We start from the raw sequence: 22,740 nt of genomic DNA, 5'->3' as shown, positions 1-22,740 counted from the left end.
TGGCTGTATGTTGGATATTTCAGCTTCACTTTTGCATTGTGGTTGTAAGTTGGGATGCGTCATCTATCTTTATCCTACAGTGTATGGTATCACCACACAGAAAGAAGTATACATCTGCTTCTAGCTCACTTTGCACCACTGAGCCAGCTAATGTTAAAACTGAGCTTAGGACATTTTGCGCCGTCATGAGTACAAGTGTCTCGTCCCAACACTTTCTCATTCCACGTCGTATCTTTATGTTCCAGGATGCCCCTACCATGATGTTAATACAAGCACATGTTGGAATTACACTGCAACGTGGTTGTGTTTAGCTGACATTCATAGCAGCACATGGCAACCAATGTCAACCATGTCAACAAATGCACATACTGCCATAGATGGTTAGGATTAGGGGAAGGAGGCACATGGTATAGAAAAAAATATCACATTCAGATGGGAAGCAAACATCATACTCCCGTATAAAAGTCCTGGGTTTGTTGGACCCATCCACTGCCCTCTCACCCACCAAAAAAAACAAAAACAAAACAAAAAAAAACAATCTAGATGAGTAAATAGCACCAGAAGTAAGAGGAAAACTATATTTTTGATTTAGGAATAAACAATCCTTTCAAATCACTCAGCCACTAGAATGCCTTATCCTTCAGGTCTTTCAAGGGCTAATTCAAATAACTGTAAAATGATTTTGACTGTTGCTCAAGCACTGTAAACCTCTCACTAGTAAGAGGACAAAAAAATGTTACTGAAGAAGATAAACATGTAAAGGATTTTCTTGAGCAATCGTTTCACAAGATATTATAAAAGCTTCTGTCTTGTTTAAGAACAAAAGCCAAGATCAACCCAGCGACATTCTTGAGAAATTCCACCCAGCAACATATAATGTTCAATGCTTAGTAGCACATCAAGGCTGCCAATCCCCATGGTATTATTTGCTCATGGTAGATACAACAAGAACAACAACATGGTAGTGAATTATGGATGCTGAAATGTTTAATGCAATACTGTCAACCAAGTTTGAATGTATGAGACAATGCTATGCCTTTTAACTCATATTTCCTTGCTTCCAGTATGCTAAACCGTTAGCATGCCCCCTTGTTGAGTCACTGCATTCCTTACATCATGACTGTCTATTCTGAGATGTTGCCCGCTAGCAGTGTGAGTGATAGCCAGCAGTAAACAAGTCCCATCCCCAGCCAGATAATAGTCTTCCCGGCTGTGCGGATCTCGCAGCTTTCGGGGAACGGCTCTGTTTCTTGCTGTGCCAGTTGTGATACTCTGCCAGCACTTTCTACCTCAAGCCCTCCACAGAACCCCAACATTACTCCTTTCCCAAACACATCATTTACCCCCCAACACCCCTGTCCCACCAAAACCTAGCAAGTCCTTTATTCTCCTTACCCACCAGATGCACATGACTGCACATACACGCAGCTTGGCACAAATTATGCAAAATATAGCTTCACAAAAAACCCTACTTATACATGCCGTGCTCCACTGTGCGAGCATGCACACACACACACACACACACACACACACACACAATGCTCCCAAGACTAATGTTTTATGCTCCAACATTGCTCTCCTTTCTCAAGACACATGGGCTCAGGGCTTCTGTGCCGTTTGAAAAAGTAAAAGGGAAATGAAAGAGACAAAGCCATTATGGAAAAGGAAGTGGCATGCTGTGCTATCACTCTCTCTGTTGAGGGAGGCATACGTGTGTTTACATCTTTACTCTGCCCATTCAGTTGCGCCTTAGACAACAATTCTTTGGAAAACTGCCATCCCACTTGCTTGGCTGTGCTTTTAGTTGGCTGGCCACAGCTTCGTCCTCCGGCCTCCTCATGTTTATGCCTGTTCTTAATGGACTGATCTCATAAAAAGCCTCAAACATGCTACATAGAGTGATGCAGGGATGAGTCCTCAAACTCAGATATGAGTTAGCATTTTACCACTCCCAGCTGCAAATTTGCGAAGCCCAGGATTGGGCGAGTGATGACCTGCCCTAGTCTCCCAAAGAGTGTCAAATACTCGTTGCCTTCATTGGTTGAATTGATAAGGTTTAGGCAAGAGAAGTGGGATTGGTTAGCTTAAGAATGTCAGGGTAAGCCAGTTAGAGGCAGAGTAAGGTGGGCCATTCCTTCGCTATGCCAGCAGTGAGGCATTATGTTTTCAGGATGCTGATGCATCCTCTTCTCATAAACGCAATATCTAGAGAACAGATTTTGGTGGTCATAGGTCAAAGGCTGAGGTCACTCTGAACTTGTCTGTCTCATTCTTGTGAATGTAGTATCTCAACACACCTTGTGGGAATTTCTTCAAATTTGACACAAACATTCACTTAGACTTAGACTGATTAGATATGGTAGCCAAGGGTCAAGGTCACTGTGCCTTTTCTGTCTCAGTCTTGTGAACACAATATCTCAAAAACATCAAAAACAACTAGAATATTTTTTTTCAAAAGTGGCACAAATGCCCACTTGGACTCAACATTGAACTAATTATAATTTATTGGTCAAAGGTCAAGGAAAATTTGACCTTGCATCTGTCTCAATTTCATTAATGTGTTATCTCAAGAACACCATGAGTCTTCAAATTGGCAAACATTCACTTGGACTTCACAGAGAACTGCAAGAATTCTTAAGAAGGCCTTAAGGTAGTTTCCTCTATATGGCACAAATGCCCACTTTGACTTAAGAATATATATATTTAGTGCATCTCTGATATCCTTAAATATGCATATAATATCCTAAATTAAAATCTGCTAAAGATCTTTGTCGCATTTTTCATATATTAGCTGGATCTTTGACGAATCCTCTTTAAAGCCTTATCTTTAGATGAATTAATCCAATACCTTTTTCTTTCCTGGCAAGCAGTGGCAATATGTGCGTTCATGAGCTGGTTCTAGTTTTCCTTCCATCATGTTATACAGTCTCCTGAATATTTTTTTTTAATGACTGTTGTTCCCCTTTAAGGCAGAATGTATGCAGAGCTGTTGTATTGCAGAGAATTAGACTGTATGTGTAGCTAATTAAGTGACCATGCAGCTTGCATCCTCACTTACACTGGAGGTCAAATTTCAATACTTACAGCCACTAGATTGCCAATAATGGATTTCATCTGCAGACTGGAAGAAAAAATATTGGTCCAAGATGTCTGTTTAAAAAAACTGACAATTTCTGTGTCATTCAAATATATGTTTTATGTTTTGTGACTGACGTGCACTCAAAACAGCTTGTTGTGTTAACTTCATCACATGTTGCTAACAGCCTATGTTACTTTACAACCAGAAGACTCATGATCTTTCTGTGGGCAGGCTGATGAGACTTGAATCCCTTTTTCTCAGTTTAAAATAACAATGAATTTTTGGTCTAACTTAAGTTCTCATGTTTTTAATAATTGTAATGTCACTCATGATTTTACTCTTAAAAAATGTAATCTGTTATGATAATTTGAACTATGTTATTAGGTTTTTTTATTTTAATGGAAAAATTCTTAGGCCATAAACAATAATTTTTTTGGTTCACACCCCTCTTTCAGTCCTTAATGGATGGATTTAAACTCAACACTATAATCTCTTGCTTTTACAAATTAAAAAAAGCAACATTTTTAGACTATAACAAAATTTTATCTGGTGAAATCTTGTAATGTGATATGAGGGTGAATTTTTTTGCTTTTTTTGCTTGCTTCTTTCATTGTACATTATATATTTATTTTTTATTTTATTGTGAGACTTAGTTAGCCTGCAATGTAATTTGCAAAAGCGTCTTTAACATAATATTCATAATATCTTCATGACCGGGCTTATTCCCCTACCACCTTAAAAGTACGGATGAAAATAGCTAACGTTAGCTAACTGTTGAGAAGCTAACTTTACACTGACAGGTTTCATTTGGAAACAAAGGCTTGGTAGCATTTACGATAAATTAGTTACTTAAATCATATAACCCCAACATCAGTTTGTCACCAATTTTTAGTGAACCTCACCTTATCAATAAATGTTTAATTTACAAATGAGTGTATGGAAGTTGAGTGATTCTGGTTTGTTAGCATGGTAACAGTAGCCTGCCTTGTAGAGGACCTTCTATAAACCGAGTGCTTTTTTGTGAATATATGATCATAAAAATTACAAAATCATATCTATCTGATGTTACAGTTGGGCATGACATCTTGTTCATTAATGGAGTTAAGGTAAATATTAAGTTCACAAACAACTTTTTAGGTTATGGCTAACCCCACATGAAGTTACATTAGCTCCTTAGCCAGCTATCTACCGTTAGCTTAACCATGAGGCACCACTGTATGAAGCACACTGTCAGTGGTACTGAAGTTACTAAAAACAGTTCAAAATTGTCCAAAATATACTCGTTTTCTAATCACAGAGAAACAAGTTTCACCACTGTGTAACAATATAGCTTCAAATACATCAGTAATACATCTATAAGAAAACAAAATAGCCTACTGCCTTTTTTTTAACTGCAATAATGACACCGAAAATGTTGGAAGAAACCTGAAATACTCACCAAATGAGAAGGATTCCTTCAGAATGTTAGCGGTCCAGAAAGTTCCAGAAAGTTAATGGTCGGAACTTCAAAATTTGGCAGATGATGCTATCCCTCTCAAAACACACAAGGTCCACCATAGAGCTGAACTGTTAATTAAGAGCCTTATTAAAACAGCATTGGGTTATTTATAGTGCAGTAGAGGCAGAGATGCACAACAGAGCGTCAGGCGCATTAAAAGTGAAACTTAACTGTTCATTCTGCTGGGGGTTAAAATTGTCTGTCACTTGTAAAAATCTGTAAATACCTCATTCTGATCAGCTGTGAATGTATCAACAGATCAATTATCCACCTCACCTTTTAGAGTGACTCCACTGATAAAGTAACCCCCCCCCCCAATAGACACACTGGCAATAGAGTGGGATGACATATTTTTGTAGGCCAAACGGAAGGAAGCATCGCACTGGTTCCCTCTTAAAAAAGCTTATGGGATTTTCCAATGGGATTTTTGGTTATCGCCAAAAATATCCCTGACTTTATGAGACTTCCATGTTTTGTTCAGCATGATAATCTTCACAGATGAATACCACTTTTGTGTGTTTTGAAGGAAGCGTAAATTAAATCACCAGAAGCAAAATATTATTGTTAGGCTAGAGACAAACTACATCCCGGTTGCATGTATTAAACGTCACCACTAGAACACTGTAAATACATGTTAAAACACAATCAAAACATTTTATAAATAGATAAATGTACAAGTTCGAGTACAAGTCTGTAAAGCTGTAACGGCAGACAAGTGGGTTTTATAAGTTTCTGTGTCTGCTATGTTGACGTCTAACATCCCTGACAAACACTTTAGTCCCATTTAGCCACTTGTTAGCAACAGCCTATTTTAAGACGAGTAAAACTTTGAAAGTTCAAAAATTGGGTTTAAGGGGACGTATTTTATGTTGCAGAACAAAACGTCACAGACCTTATTTAGGGCATTTTACCGAAAAACCCATGGACTTTTGGACAAGGGAACCGGGAATGCTAAGATGCTAACGGACTTCCGTGTTTTAGGACTCATTACTTCACCACTCTATATGTGGGAAACACTGGTGTGTATATATATAGTATATTTAAGTATTTCATCAGCAATCAAATGTTCAGAAAAATTCCACATTTGCTGTATGAGACAGTATATTATTGCTGTGTTAAAATTAGGACAAAAACAGAAAGTCTAAACACAGCTTAATTTTTAACATCTATTTTTGGGCTACACAAGAACATACTTCAGACATGGGCCAAACATGGCCTCACGGTATTGTTGGTGTGGCGACATTAAGTCATGCGACCATTGTTTTGTTTGTTTACAGCCTAACATAAGCTTTTTTCATTTGCTGATTGCATTTACGCTTAAAAAATAAAAGTGGTGCACCTAAGATTATCTTGCCGAACAAAACATATAAGTATCGTAAACTTTTGTTTGCCACAGAGTTTATATTCTACAATAATCCAAAATCAAAATCCCATAGACTTTTTGTTTCCTTCCTGTTTTAAGGAAAGAGGGTGATGCTATCTTCCATGTTTGCCTACAAATACATATCATCCCTGCACCACATTATTAGCCCAGTGGGCCTTTAAAAGCACTGTATGGGCTCTGTGAATGTGTGGAAGAAAGTAGAGATGACTGCTGCACGGCAAGTTGTAAATATAATTTTAAAAAACTGTATTTAGAACAAAACACATATGCTTGACCAGCCAGTGATTACAAGTATGTATTTCCAAGATCCAATGGTTCTTGTGTGTCTGTGTTATTCTTACCCTTTGCCCATATTTAAGTTTTGACATTTGAAGAAAAGCAGTGTTCTCCACCAGTTGTTGACAGCAAGCATCAGATACAGTATTATTGCTGTGCAAACAAACGGGATGGTGGAAAGCATTGTTTCCAGTAGCTTTGATGGAGGCCCGCTCCGCTCGTCAGGTTTAATGAAACATCTGAAGTGTATCAGTTCGTTACAAGGAAGTATTACCAACTGTTTAATCAAATTATCACACAACAAACCTGGGGGCATGACATACTCCAGCAGGAAAACTGGTTGGTTGAAGGACCATGTGGTCTGTATGATGGTTACATGAAGCCAAAGAGATACATACACACATCAATAAGGGACAGATTCAGTTTTGCCCTTGAGACTTCCACCCAGTTAAGTGAGATCATTTTTATCTCAGCTAAGATGTCCCCTAAACCATGACATCATTTGAGATAAAGCAACAGTGTATGTATTAATGAAATGAACAAGATATAGTGGGGTAATTAGTTGGCTTTCGGGGTGCTAACAGGCATTTTTTTTCACTTTTGGGTTAGCTGTTTTACCCACATCCAGTCTTTTTTTTAACCAGTCATGTGGTTAAGCTACGATAACCACATGCCGCAACTGTATTATATTTACAGAGAGACATAAGAGTAAATGCTTTCAGTCTCAAGAGACTGAACAATATTTTCATACCAAGCTTTAAACATGTTTATTTTTGCTGTATAGTTGGGCATTTTAACATGGTGGTCAATGGGGATTAACTGGCTTCTGGAGCCAGACTCGAGTGGCCATTCAAGGAACTGCTCCGCAATCTACTGGACTCTTTGGGTAATACTCCTAATCATGAGCATGCATGATAAATACCCATAAATGCTCAGCATCTCCATTTTAGTACCGTTATTGTGAACACTTTAGCATGCTGACATTGAAGAAAACAGAAAACATGAAACAATGTTTGTTTTTGGGTTTTTTTTTATTATTATTGTTAACATATCACATTATATTACATTCTTTCTTTTTCTTTTTCTTTTTTTTAAGGTCTGTAATCTCAGTCCTCAGTAACGGTTCTGGATGCTGTCTTGAAAGTGTTCTTCCTTTGTTCTCATGTAACATTGTAGGAACATTTCACAAAAGAACATTCTATAGGATGCAGTTATAATGCATCTTAGTTAGTCAGCATTTAACCTTATAGGGACATTATTTGAAATGATAAACATCATTAAAACATTCTTTCAACATTAGATTACAATGTTTTCTTCAAAACATATTACAACTTTTTGGTAACATTAGCCAATGTTGTGGGAACATTCCCTCCTAGCTGGGGATCAAATATGTTATTCTGCCGATCCAGGTGTCAGATCAGAAATGGCTTGTGTGTTGTTTTCAAGGTCTTATTTGATCAGAACAGTCATGGTTAAATGTGGGAGATTAGGTGCGCAGACCAAAATCTTTGTGCAACTGGCTACAGAACAAGAGGTAAAACTAAAAGACACATACACAGAAAAACAGAAAAAAGCAACAACAACAAAAAGCAAGAATGATACTTAAAAGCTTTTGTGGGTTCAAGTGTAGGAGGTGCTGTCAAAAGGGTTCACCAGAGCCATCTTTAAATAGAATTTAATGGAGCGTTTTGTGTTAGAAATGAGACTAAGCAGCATCTTTGTTGCAGCTGGATGTGGTGAACGGCGGGAAAACAGAATGTTTTATATCCCCTTACACAACATTTGCATATCAAAGCTTCCCGTGTTTTGATATCATTACAGTGTTTGAAATGGGCAAGTGTGGTGGGATTATTTGATAAACAAATCATTGGGACTTTAAAATCTGATGTCAGGTATTCCAGATTTTTGCTTTGGTCTTAAGCGCTGGTTGCAATGTGAATTTGCATCACAATAGCCTCGCTTGTAAACCTCAAACAAACTGACTCATTAGAATTCCAGTGGCAAGAGCCAATTAAGTGGGAGATCATACAGGGAGATGCTCTTTAAACTCAAGAAAAAAAAACACAGCTTTTTACTCAATTCATAGGGCATTACTGAATCAGTTGAATCAATGTGGTGGAATTTGACAGAATCGCTGCTGGGATCAAAAGCGCTACAGCAGGACCAGTGAATGTTAGGCTTGTATGACACGTATAGTAATATGACCTAGAATGATAAAGAATACATAGGATGTGTGCTGTATTTGTACAGCTATGCTTCGGGTTTTAAACGGACCAAAAATTTAAGCTTAGCACTTTTGTTTTTGCTCCCATTTATCACAGATTTAAGTTAAGGATCTAAGATTTGCACTTAATGTATATATTTCTCTCAAATTGGGGTCACAAATTTGTTAAAATCCCTGTTGGTGAGCACTTCTCCTTATATCCTCCCTGCATATCAAGGTGCTGATTACACGCCGTCAGGTTATTACACAGGTGTGCCTCATGATGGTAACAATCAAAGGCCATACTAAACTCTGTTGATGAAGGTTCTCAATCATCGAGGTAATGGTATCCATAAGTTCGCCGGCAACTGGACTTGTTTCAGTTCCTTTAAGACATTTCACCCCTCATCCAAGAAACTTCTTCAGTTCTAGCCAACTGGAAGGGAATTGCAGGCTTTGCGTGCTGCGTAGATGTTTCCCACAGAGTCGTCAAGGTCACATGTGGACTCTGAGTTTTGGAGTCGCTGTGTGGGTCAACAACTCACAAGTCCAGTTGCTGACAAAATAGCACATATGCATAAAATCTGCAGTTTTATCTTGAAAACTATAAAATTTTCAACTATGAAGGTTTAAAAAGAATATGCTTCCGTGCACCAGTCAAGTTTCACTTACAGTTAACATCCATGTCTGTGAAAACATGGGTGCCTTAATCCCCTCAGCAGCACAGACGATCTATACAGTCAGCACAGTCGCAAGGTGGATACCCAAGATTAGTGTCACAAATTCAGTATTAGAGGGACAGAGAGTGAGAACAATTGGAGTCGAGCAGAAATGCAAGTAAGGGGAAAAAAGCAGAAAGACTAGAAATAAAGAAGAGATACGACCATGACGAAATAACTAATTATATTTTATATTATATAATAATAACCATTGTTCATCTTTTAACTTTTCCTGACTGTCAAAAATCCTGAATTTCCGTATCCATTAATAGCTGAAGTTATTTCAACACCTTTAAATATTCTGACCTTCCCAGCGTGAGTTGCTGGTTGATATATGCACCTTGTGGTCGCACCTGTGATATTCACCCTTAGGTCCTCGTAACTAAACCCAACCAGTAATTATCAATCATTTATCTCTTTCCCAACACAAGTTTGCTTCATGAGGCTCACAGCTATGTTAAATCATGAACTTGGCTGAGAAATTTGGCAAAGCCTCCTTTTGGACGTGGGCCAACCGCAGGGGAAATTGAACAGTTATTGAAAAATGTTATGCTCGGTGTGGGAATTAGAGTGGATTTTTCTCCCGCCAGCTTCAGTATGTGTGCACATTCCTTTGTGTAAGAATCCTTGATTTGCACCTTGTGAACCAGAATAACAAAGAGGGCCTTGAGAGGTGTTTTTTTTTTTACTGAGCTCTATTAATTTCACATTGTCCATAAACGTTAATTAAAGCTGTGAGCAACTGTGTATAATTACTCAAAATAACGGTTTTTATCCTGGGTAGTATGGCTTTCCAAAGCCAGATTGAGTCCTGGAGCGTGCACCCCCTCCTCCTAAAGAAAAAAAGAATAATAAATAACAAACAACATTTGCAAATTTCAACTTTATCTTATCTCTTTTTTTTTCCACTGCATCCTGGATAGCTTCTTCCTTTTATTATCTCTTACTCTATTGCCCTCCACATACACTCAACTCCAAAACACCCATCAATGCTCTAACATGTTCTGACTGTGAAGATCAATTACTGGTTGCATTAACATGCTCATAACTATTCCAATATTATTCAGAATATGACAGTATTTTAAAATTGAAGCATTTTAGATGGATGAAAGATGAAATAGATTAAATTATGTTTGAATCTGATGAATTTGAAAGTGGGGCAAGACTTTTTCATTATTATAATTTATTATTACGGGTCCTTAAAAAGTTATGGAAAAGCAATTTTGTTCATGAAAATATGTGGTAACCCTGAGGTGGTTGAAGTAATGAAAGAGGGGGACTGTGTTGGTATGGCCCAACAAGTCCCTTACAGGTACGAAACTGTAGAAAAAGTGCTAACTTGATGTAAATAAGCATGTTGGGTTGGAGTATATACGGCTGGATGTAAACGGGAGTATTACTGGACTATCATTTTCATTAACCATGTAAACAGCTTAGTAAGATTATTGTGTTTTTTTAGAATAAGACCAAAAAAACTGACTATTTTGTGCATGTAGGCATACTAATGATCACATTAAGGTGAACTGCAGGACAAGAAGCTGTAACCCTACTACATACCAGCTGTTAGCATGAGAGTTTTAGATTGTTATTCCTTTCTGTTTTTGTTTGTTTGTTTTGTATTTTTTGTTGTTGTTGGGTTTTTTTTTTAAGAAAACAAAAATGGGTGGTTGCACCATCTATTGGAAGCTACACAACCTTAATGTTTTGTATGATTAATATAGTAGGTACAGGCAAGTGTGCACAAAGCCTAAATACATGAGTGAGGTAACAGTGTGTATAGTGTATTTAATTATAAACTTTGTTTTTATCATAACAAAGGTAAATTGTGACAGTCATGATACTTGTTAAAGGTGATATTACTCAGTGCTACTTTTCATCCCTTCTGAGCTTCATAGACATGTGGCATCTGCCAAGTGGCACTGAAGCCACTGTGGAGGCTCATGGTGGCTGTATTATGTTCACCAATCTGCAGTTACACACAAAATGCATTCACACATGCTGATGCTTTGAAGCAACGTGGTTGAAGTGACTTTCAAATGAAATGCTCGTGGCACATGGTAGGTGACAGCACATTTGTTTCAGTATGTGTGTCTAAACATGAAAGAGATTTATAACCCTGGGCCTCTCATGTATACAAAGCCTTTACGTTTTCAATTGCTTCTTGAGAAGTGCGAAAGCCAAACGGAGAGCTGATGGGCAGAGGGCACAGACTGCAAACAAGACAGGAGGAATGTATATGAGAAATGTCTAATGGGAGTATCTGTAAATAAACCTTGAGGCTTGATTTTTCTGCAGCTCCAGTGAGTAATTTAGCCCAGACAGAAATCCATAAATGTGACAGATGAAGAAATGATGAGGAGTGATGCCTCTACCTGTATTAAAACCACTGAACTATAAGAGACCTCTCCATTTATCATCCTGTTCAGAAAAACATGCTGAAAAAATCCTGCGCCAGGAGGAAAGCAGCTGCGATGGTTAGTTTGAACATATTAAACTTTTCACAGGTGTATCATTGATCAATCAATTAATCAAACTTTATTTATAGAGCACTTTTCATGCAAAGAATGTAGCACAAAGTACTTCACGCATTAAAAACGTGAAACAACATTAACAACAACCCCCCAAACCCTACCCACCCCTTCTCTCCCAGCCCCACCACAACCCCCGCCCAAACACCATGAAACACCATGGGCGGGGTCATGGAGGGGCCAGGAGAGACCAATGATATATTACTATTAGGTCATTTATTATATATCTTTGTTTTTCCTCAGGCATCCTCCACTTATCAGTTACTTTTGGGAGAATTGCATATTCAGAGTTGTCCGATATGTACTGTTTCAAGTGGTGAGAGAACTTTATTGAAATTAAAAAAAAAATCATAAAACATTAAACAACATTAACTTAATACAGAATTTTTTATCAAACATATTGGCAAAGATGCATACAGGTAATAATGAACTGCTCAGCAAAACATCCAATTCCGAGGTACAGCATTAGTTTTTCCTAAAATATCCAGCTGTGGTACCTAAAGCACAATTAACAAATATTCTTGATATATCAGGTTCAAGAGAATGGGACAGCTGGACCGTAGCAACATATTGCCTCCAGCCACGGCTGTCACCGGAAAGGAGGCATAAAAGATAACAAATAGTTTTTGTTTTAATAGTAATATCAATTGTACAGATTTTTTTTTCTGATTATGTCTTCATGCATATTTTTATATTCAGTGTAATACAACTCATGTTTAGCAGTCCTCTGGTTGCTGGAAGGGGAAATACTGGATTTTAGTGCTCAAGGAACTCTTGACCCGCTCTGACTGCTGTTCTGCGGCTAACAGAAGAGAACAGCAGGACTGGGATCCTGGGATTTTTCAGAGGCCTGAACCCTGTAGCACCCCAGCAGCAGCCGGGTCCAGTACCTCCTAGGGTCTCCCTTCAATTAACACCCAGCTGTTTCCTACAGCAGTGTGGGGATCAAGGCCACCCTGGATCTCCTCTTCTACTACATCCCACACAGACACACCTCAGTCTATCCCCACAAAGAATTCACTTGAAGAAAACAAAAGGAAGGGTTAGGATTTCATTTACCAGCCCTCATTTCAAATGTAACATACAGTAATTACTTCACATATCAGTCCCTCAGATCTGTAATTATTTGCACCACTTGCTACAAAATATTTCCATCATCTGCTAAAAAAAATGGTGAATGCATATTGAATCTGAGCACTTGTTAGTGACAGGCAACACGGAATAAGTCTACATCACCCAGTGTGAAAAATCGGAGGCAGTGAGAGGCAGTGAGAGGCCAAGAGAGGCCGCAAACGGCGAGTCAGGCAGTGTGAGCTGAGGAGCTCAGACAGATGGGAGAGGCTGGATCACAGCCATGTAAGGCCTTGTAGGTGAGGAGCTGCATGCCTGCCATAAGACTAGGACCTGACCTAATTGACTGATTTAGTACAAATTTATATACCGAGCTGCCAAGGCTGGAAGCTTTCATATCACCTAGGGAAATGACGGGCAGAAATGGATCCAAACAGGCTGGTAAAGATAGAATCTACCAAGAATGCACCCATGTCTGGGAGAGTGGTCACAGCATCAGTATTTAGGGCCAAACAAGAATGGCTCTACGGAGAAAATGGTTTTATTTAGTGGCAACCTGCAGCATGCAGTGAAGGGAAGCAGGGCTGTTAGGGTTTTCAGTCAGAATATCTGCCTCAGTACCACTTGCAGGTTACTTGACAAACCAACTCAGGTCTTGTGGTATTTATTTTGGGTAGATTGTTAAAGTGGCTAAAACACTGTGACAAACTGGCTCAGCATATGTGACAAGGAGGGAGTCCAAACAAGAGATTCAGTGAAAAACAATTCTAATTTGTTAAACTAAAACACAAAAAATGAACAAACCAAACCAAAACCAAGAATGCAGGGTGACTGTCTGCTGGAGTAAGTGGGGAACAAGTTAACACATGGGCCAGCTTTTTTAGCTGGGATGGTCTAGGCTAGCTTAATCAAGCTAATGACCCTCCCATGTCAGCAAGCTGCCTGATGAGTCAGGCCACTTCAAAAATCCCAAACTATCCCTCTAAAACACTGTGGACAGAATCACACCAAATACAGTGCACATACTCCCAGGGCAAGTATCACCTAAGATATGAAGTGTTCTAATTTCTTTGCTCATTAAAAGAAAAGTGCAAAAGCTAAAAATATCAACATATCCGCAAATATCAACAGTGTTGATTATATTTGGGACGATTAGCTGGAAAACAGAAAGGGGCCAAAGCATAAAGCCTTACCTCGTCAAAATTTAAAGTAGATAACAATTTCACAGACAATAAAGATCTGACACATTTTTCTAAGGTTTTGTCCAGGTGCTTTCCAGGTCAAAAATGATAAATAAAGTAATAAACAAGCCATCAGAAGGTTACGATTACTTATAAACACTTTTAACCCAGATGCTATTACAGATTTTATTACAGACTCTCTTCCAGGTGCTGTATTGTCATGGTTCTCCACCTCCATCTTATTTGTTCTTCAGACTTTATACAGTCACAGGACAAAGTCAGTTAGACAAATACTATAAAAAAATCTTTAAAATATTTAAGAAAAAGAAAATAAGTTAAATCACCATTTGTGGAAAGTTGCATATTACCCATCACTCATTTTGGTGAGCATGTTGGAATTTAAAATGTTGCAGTTATTTCAATGTGAAATGGTTATATTGCAAATTCTGCAAACTTTGATGTTTGTTTTCAAATTTTAACATCTTGTTAGCAAATACAGTAAATGCTTCACAGCCAAATGGTACTGACTTGGTTGCCATACTACATGACAGAGCTTTGGGGACAGGTTGCCCATCCAAAAGCCCTTTGAAAACCTGCTCACTCAAAAGACAAATTATATCATCAGGCCACAGCCAGCACAAAGGTATTTTCTTCAGTGATTCCCCCGTTGAGCAAAAACTCAATAACATAGCCTAACTTTGATGTTTTATGACCTAGAGTCCACCATGAAACCAAGAAGAATATCAGCTATACTGCCTGATCTTGAATTTTGAGCTTACTCTTGGGAAATAAGATACATCCAACAGAAGTTCTTAATATTTTCAAAGTATTCAAATCTGAACTGATTTTTTTTTTTTCAAATGATATACAGACACAACTACAACAATGCCGAATACACTCACTTTTGTGTTTTGTCTGGGCTATTTGCTGCCAGAGATTTGAATTGTAGGTCTGCCCCTTACCAAGTCCTCTTGTCTGCTTTTCACAAATTAAATGTGATGTGATAAGCTGAGGAGTTCAGCGTCTGAATTTCTTTTAAACCAGTGATGACACAAATTAAAGTGAAAGTAGGACAGCTGAGCTCTAACTCAATTTCCTCAAAACCTTATCACACAATGCTGAACATTAACTATTAACCAAAAACAGTGGCACAACACTCACAATTTAACAAGTTATCATGTGTATTATGAATGGGGTAACAAATCCACATGGAATTATCACCTGACTCTGCAGTTCACCTCCCCTCTCCAGAATGTTTTAGAGTCTTCCAGCTCATTGTGTTGGTTTTACAGCCAAAATACTCTCATCAATCTTGTTTCCAGCAGCAGCAGTCTGTTGTTTTCACCATAAAAAGGTCTAAAAACACACTACTTTCCAGCATCAAACAGCAGACAGACAGAGTTAACGAGTCACTGGTGAACATAGTGGAACATTTAACAGCTAAAGACCTAGATATTTCCCTCAGTAGTTAGTGGAGTAAGTACTGGACATACATTCATCAAGTGGCTACAAACAAATGAATGCTAGTTGCTTTTTGCTACTGATTGCCAATAAGGATCTGTTGCACTGGTTATTTTACTAAAGGTCCTGTGTGTAACTTTCAGAAAATAATCCTTATTAGTGAAACTGACATGAGGTTTTGTGTTCTGTTGTGGACTTTTTGGGGGGTTTTCAGCTATGTTTTCCTGTTACTCATGTTACTCTTTTTTGCTCACTTTCCATTTGCACACCTGTCTGCCCTTTTGTTCTGTTTTGTTCTTCTTGTTAAGTGGGCTACATACAGTACTGTTACAGGTGCTGTGGTACAAGGCACTCTTTAGCCATGAATGAGCACCTGGGCACAGGCCAAAACAGTGACCAACACTGGACTATCCATTATTGACCATCATCATGTTGATAGAATGCCAAAAAAAAATACTTTTCATACTTAGAATGACAATACTGTCTGCAGAGTCCCTATGTTCCATTTCTACCATTGGCTCCACAATTTTAAGAAGCATGTGATTTCCAAATTGCATTACCAGCTGATGTTACAAGCCACCAGCGTCATAATGTGTGGAGTAGCTAAGTTACAGTGAGCTGGCTAATATCAACTGAGGTTTACAATTAGCTTGTTGACTGCTAGAACATCGCTTTTGGCTAGAAAGCACTTTGTATTGTTACATCACATATTGTTAGCAAAGTAAACACCATTTTTTTTATATCATATATATAAATATATCAGTTAGCATCTTTTGAGCCTATCATGTGAGCTGTAATTTGGTAAGCAAACCAACTAACATGAAGATAGTGGTTTCTAGCAATGATGTTGGTAAGCAAGCAAGCTAAGGTAGCCAGCTAGCTGGAGCCTAACTAAACTACACTGCATTGCTTCGGTTGGTTAGTTGGCTTGTAATGATGGCTGATAAATTAATTTGCAGCTGGCAACATAGCCAATTTACCAACCAGATCAGCCCAGGAGTCTGGATAAATTTAATGTTTATCATTCAAGACAGTATGCCACTACGACACTACTTCCTCCGGAGCAGAGCAGATGGCAGCTTGGACCTTAGCCGCTGTAGCAACTTGAAATGAGCAAGCACAACCCCAGGCCCTGGGGCTTAAGTGGATGTGATTCTCTTTCCATCATCCATATGTAGACACAATTTTAGGAGGCTTAGAAATGCCATTCTATCTTCATACTAAGGAGCATCCCTTTGTGGAGGGAAATTTGTACTTCTCACTCAAACTTCCTGGCCAAGGCCACAGGATTTCTACAAAATTTGGGATTGACACGCCGTGCCGTCTTGTGCACCTTTGGTAACTTTATTCTCTATCTCCACTCTTGACTGATGTAATGTTGCTCTCTGCTGAAAAACTGCCAGGTGTCTCTGCCAGCACTCAGCAGGTGGTCTTCTGGCTAACACAGCAGTTGGCACATCTCTCGTCAAATGATATCAACAGTTTCCAGGGAAGAGGTTTTGGCCAAAGTAAAGAAACCCCACGATGCATCCCAATCCCCACATATCAAGAGCTTCAGACAAGGGTAGGCCCAAGATTACCTCTGGAGCTCTGTTTGCTTAAGCCTGCATAGTCATACCAACACACACTTCAGAACACACACACTCTAGAAGTGCCAAACCAAAGTCAAGGGTAAATTTCTTTAACAAGCAGGTAGCTGAGGCGCCTGTCCAGCATCTCAAAGGCAAGAGAAAAATGCATATTAATCTTTTTCTCTTGTCAAGGGCCCTGATTGGCTCTAGTATTTTCACTTCCAACTGATGATGCCTTCACTTTTTTTGTTGATTTTACTGCCACTGATTCATCTGTAATTAAAATGATACTCTTGGCAACTTTGCCATAGCATTTCACTCCACTAAAGTCCACTGAAGATGATATGATGCTTCTATGCCTGATATGGTACGGATGATATCTTCCTTTTCTATCATTCTGATTTTCTGAGGTCAATGTTCTGTCATCATTAGTCTTACTGACAGCCGGCACACAATCAGTATCGGTATTGCCATCATTGGTAACAGCAGCTGACTTTTCTTGAGTGGGAGTAGCAGCGTCTCTGACTGCAAAAGTTTCGACTTTTCTAAAGGTCAGTGGCTGCTGAAGGTCCTCTTGGATTTTCATGGCTTGAAATCTGAGTTCTCGCCTTCCTCTGAAACAGATGCTTCTTTTTCTTGACATCATCCATATCAACAGGTCTAATGGCAGCAGCAGCTATGTCATTAGCACAGTTGGAGGGATGCAGCTCAATCGGTTGAGTCAGCAGCTGCAGCAACATCATCATTAGCGTTGCTGACTATTGGCACACAATTGGTACCTATATTGTCAGCATTGGTAGCACCAGCTGACTCTTCTTTAGTGGAAGTAACACTTACTTGAAGGACAGTGGCTGCTAAAGGTCCTACTGAATTTTCATGACTGGAAATCTCAGTTCTCAACTTCACAGGTCCTCTGAAACAGATTCTTCATTTTCTTCTTGACATCATCCACATCAACAGGTCTAATGGCAGCTGCAGCTCCATTATTTGCAAAAATAGAGTCTGTAGGTTCTTCAGCTGAGTCAGCAGCTGCTAAAGAGTCGTTGTTAGTGTTACTGACAACTGATACACAATCATTATCTGTATTGTCACCATGGGTACCAGCAGCGGAATCCTCCTTAGTGGGAGTAGCAGTGTCTTGAAAGTCAGTGGCCGCTGAAGTTCCTGTTGGATTTCTATGACTGGAAACTGCTGCGTAATATTCACTTAACGTGTGAAAGTGCAGTGAACAAAAAAGGCCCTTATGGTGTACAGGTCTTATGTTTATACATATTAATATTCTAACTTATTTTTATATATTGATACAAATAATTTTACAATTATCACAATTTAACAAAGGTTATTGGAAATACTATATCAGAAGAAGCTTTCTACTCTGACAGATGACAGTTCACAATGCAATGACCTCTACAACAGCAGTCACCTTTCTAGTTAAAGACAGCCTCTGTGAGTGCGGTTTGTCTGAAATCACATTAAACGACCTAATTCCTTTTCTCCCTTCGTTTTGTCCTTGCCTTTCTCATCTTCTGTCTCATCTTGACAAGGATCAATGCAACCATATCCCAAATACACAGACAAATGCCTTGTTGGTAATTTTTAGCACAGCCTGGAGATAAATGGGTGATCGTTCTATCGCTGATGTCATCTGCAAACAGAAAATCATCCTTCAGTGAGTTGCGCTGGGAGAGTTTTGATTGACAGGTGTACCCAGCAGGGGTTTGTCCTGGGGGTTGGAGCTTTAATGTTTTCTCACAATCTAGATTGTTCTTTTTTTCAGGTGTGGAGAGAAGGGAATAGCAGATAAAACTCAGAGCAAAAGGAGGAGAGGTATGCTCTGCATCTCTAAATCCCACTTCAACATTTTCTTGACATAATTCTTCAAAAGAGATACCTTCATGTTTGACTCACGATTGTTCTTAGCCATCTAAGTTGAAGTGTTTATTTGAAAATCATCGCCCTGCAGCTGTCAAAGCTGTGGTTTAGTGTTTCATGCCTCGATTCAGCCTGGTTATCCAATTACTTAAGTGGGTTCTGCAAATTCACCGGTTAATCATATGTCTTGTCCAAAAAATGTAACACGTGCATAAAATGGGATATCAAGCAAATAGACAGTTGTTATTTTTCACTTTTCAGATCAAATACACCATTAAACTCTGTCCAGAGGCGATAGATAACTTCAAACAGCTTTTGTCCTTCTAGTGTCCACAAGGAGACAGGGCCAATGTTGCAGCCACTGATGCAGGGTCACACAAGACAAGACAACCATGCTTTTCATATTTTCTGCCTTTGCCTTTCCATGCTTCACCAGAGAGTGTGTCTCTCACTGCGGATTCCTGCCACAGCTCCCATCCATCATTTTCTGCTCGTCTTTGGCCCTGATCATCATCCTCCATGCTTCCTTTAGTCTGCTGTCCCCGAAAGGAGACCCTACTTCCACTTTCTCACGCTCATCCTCTGCCCTCTTTTGCTTTATTATTTCTTGCTTTCACCTTGCTTCCAGAAACTTCTGTCCACTAACTCTCAAAACTGACAGCATTCTCCCAACTTTTATAACATGCTTTACTACCTGGTATCACGTATTTTAGCTCAAAATATCTATATTCAGACCACTTGCCAGAAGAAAATGCTGACATTGTATGTTTCTTTCAACCATGGATACGTTACATTTGTACTTTTCATACATATCATATCAACATTTCTTAAGTGATGTAGTTCAGGTTACATGTACATAAGTGAGATGCCTGGCAGACCAAGTAGCAGGCTGCTGTTCGAGAACAGCCAAACTTTTAAATGACACCTCGTAAAATTTCGAGTGGTGGTTATTGTGACAACAACCAGGTATTTTTGGCTTGATCGGAACATGCAAGGCCAGCTCTTTAAACTCTAAAGTCTGTAACTGAGTGAGCGAGTTACACCATTGATCAGAGTGAATGATGCCATAAGTGTTGGTGTTTCCCCACAGAGTGCCCTAGGAATGAGTCAGTTAGCACTTCAGCACCTCCAGGTCCCTCGTCTCAAAGTCAATGGGATTTTGAATGGGTTTTTGGTTAAAAGCCTGAAATAACGTCTGTGGTTAACACACGCTCAGGAGACTTTCACATTTATTCTATGACATAAATTACATTAGTAAATACCCCACTCGCAAACTGTGGAGCTTATATGTGTCATAAAAAATGTGTTTGCTAGCAAATGGAACGTTGTGGTGGAGTTCTGTCTCTTTATCCAGTCAATATAACGAAAATTAACATTTAGATAAAGGATTATTCTCTAATAGTTAAAATTAATAGTTAAAATTTGTTCTTATACTATGGAATGAATGAATGAATGAATGAATGCTTTTATTTTCACATCATGCCACCCATCCCCCATGGGATAATATGACACCTTTGCAACAAGATGCACAATAGTCCAAAGTACGTGTGTCATTAAATGAAGATAGTTTCTGGTATTGCTGGCAAAAAAAAAACAACCCAAAACCCCAATAATTATAGTAATAATAACAAAAACAACAACAACAACAACAACAACAACAATAATAATAATAATAATAATAATAATAAAATAAGAATAGTAAAAACAATAATAATAATATAATAATAATAATAATAAAAGATAAAATAATAACAATAAATAAATAAATACAAAAATAAAGTAATAATAATAATAGTAATAATGATAAATACATTGGCAAATAAATAAATGAATGAACAAATAAAAAAGAATAAATACCTTAATACACATTGTACACCTACTGAAACAATACTTCCTTCAGCCGCTGTGAGTCATCAGTATTTATCAGATCTACTTCGGCTTTGTATTAGAAAACAACTCCTCACAAATTTTCCAATAAAAAAGGACAATACAGAGCAAAGTGATATGCATTTTCTGTTTCTTTAAGGTTTTAAATTGTACATTACTTTATGAGAGTATTTCTAACTTATTTGCAATTTAAAAATTCAAACATCTGGCTAGTGCAAGAAGCTTTTAAATGTACTTTTTGAAGAGCAATATAAGTTCATAGAAAGATGTCACAATAAGGGCTGTCAAACAATTACTATTTTTAATCACAAGTAATTGCTGAGTTTTAATAGCTGAATGCTATTAATCACATTTTTATCACATGTGCCATTGTGTGTTCCAATTCGATTATTTTGCATTTCAAAACACTTTGGAAGTCCATATTGACAAGGTAAAGCAATTCTTACCACAGCATCTTAATTGGGAATCAAATTATAGCAATTGCATTTTTAGGAGTTCCAGTGTAGCTGCTTTACCTGATTCATACAGGTCCTGTATCCATCAAGACTATTTAGGAACCCCAATATGCAGAAATATTCAAATACAGTCGGCAAACATAGCACATTAATGCTGCATGCAAAAAGATGCATGGGTTTTGCCCAAAACTGCATGGGACTAGCATAAAGTGAGCATGTCTGTACAGAGGAGACATGTGGGTGCCTAGACAACCCATTTTCATTCAGGTATCTTGAGATGAGAGGTTAAAGTCTGAGAAATAGCCACGATGTTTTTCCTTGCCAAAGTTTAGCCTACCTTTTGAGTGTTATTTAGTCCCTGTCATGACAAGCCAGAAAGACATGGTTGGTACCACTGAGGGTCTTCCAGTCTCATATGATACCAGTATCATCACTCCAGTTTTAAAACTGAGGTATAACCCCCCCAGTAGATAGGAATGTTGAATGTTGTGCAATTAGTACGTTATGTATGGACCTTAAGGGCATCGTGATTCACGCCTTAACGCTGAAAGCCGTAGTCTTAATCTGACAAACTGAGGAGCAAAGGGCTTAAATTGCAATCAATGTTTGCAAATAAATAAATAGAGGAGTTTAACTCTTAGTCATATAGAAAACCTCCTAAAGAAAAAAGACTCCATCGAGTCTGTTTTTTCACCCTTGCCCCTCTTTGAAAACAAGTCTGACTGTGTGCATACAGTATTTACTGCTGAAGTCAACAGAGACATGGAGTGTCATAATGTCAGACACTTAACCATTTCATCTTTTGACTACTGTGCAAGTGCAGACAAATCCAAGTCATCTGACAGAAGTCTTAGAAAGATGTATTGCAAGTTTAATTGTGAGGTCATTGGTCGGTAAATAACCTCATAAACCCAGCTGATGTGATATATGAATAGAAAACAGATCCCGGCTTTGTGCAGACACTGAAACATACATAAAATGCTGCCAACACAGTGAAGCAGCAATTATTACTAATTTCCAGTCCAGCCAAGAAGCAGAGTCAGTCAAGGGTCACAAAGGTATATTTGGTGTACATGCTTACACTGATTGGATATTTTGCGAGCAGGAGACAGTTTTTGCAGACAGCTACCTGTGCCTGTAGCTCTCTGCAGTGAATAATCTGTGTCTGATATCCTCAGCCAAGACATTCCACAGTTTTGGGCTCCATCCGGGTAAGCTTAGACACCCTCTGGAACAAGGTGGGATTTGAAAACAGCTGGAAAGGCTTTGAAGAGGATCTGAGGGCTCATGGGGCATTAACAAAGAACACTATGCTTTCTTCTGAGATTTATTTATTTATGTATTTATTTGGCGGGAAGCACAGCCATGAGCTCAACATGCTGCTGACTCAGTCTTAGTGATAGCCTTGGAGGTGCTAGGACGCATTTCTGCTGTTTAGGCATCTTTTGCTTTAATAGCATGCCCAAAATTTGCCCTTTTGAAGAGTTAGAATATTCTGTTATATATAATGATTAGGGATAAAGTTTCTATGGAGTGTTGGAACAAGCTCATGCAG

Source organism: Plectropomus leopardus, chromosome 10 (genome assembly GCF_008729295.1).
Source record: "Plectropomus leopardus isolate mb chromosome 10, YSFRI_Pleo_2.0, whole genome shotgun sequence".
Classification (NCBI taxonomy): Eukaryota; Metazoa; Chordata; class Actinopteri; order Perciformes; family Serranidae; genus Plectropomus; species Plectropomus leopardus.
Note: the sequence above shows the minus strand (reverse complement) of the source record.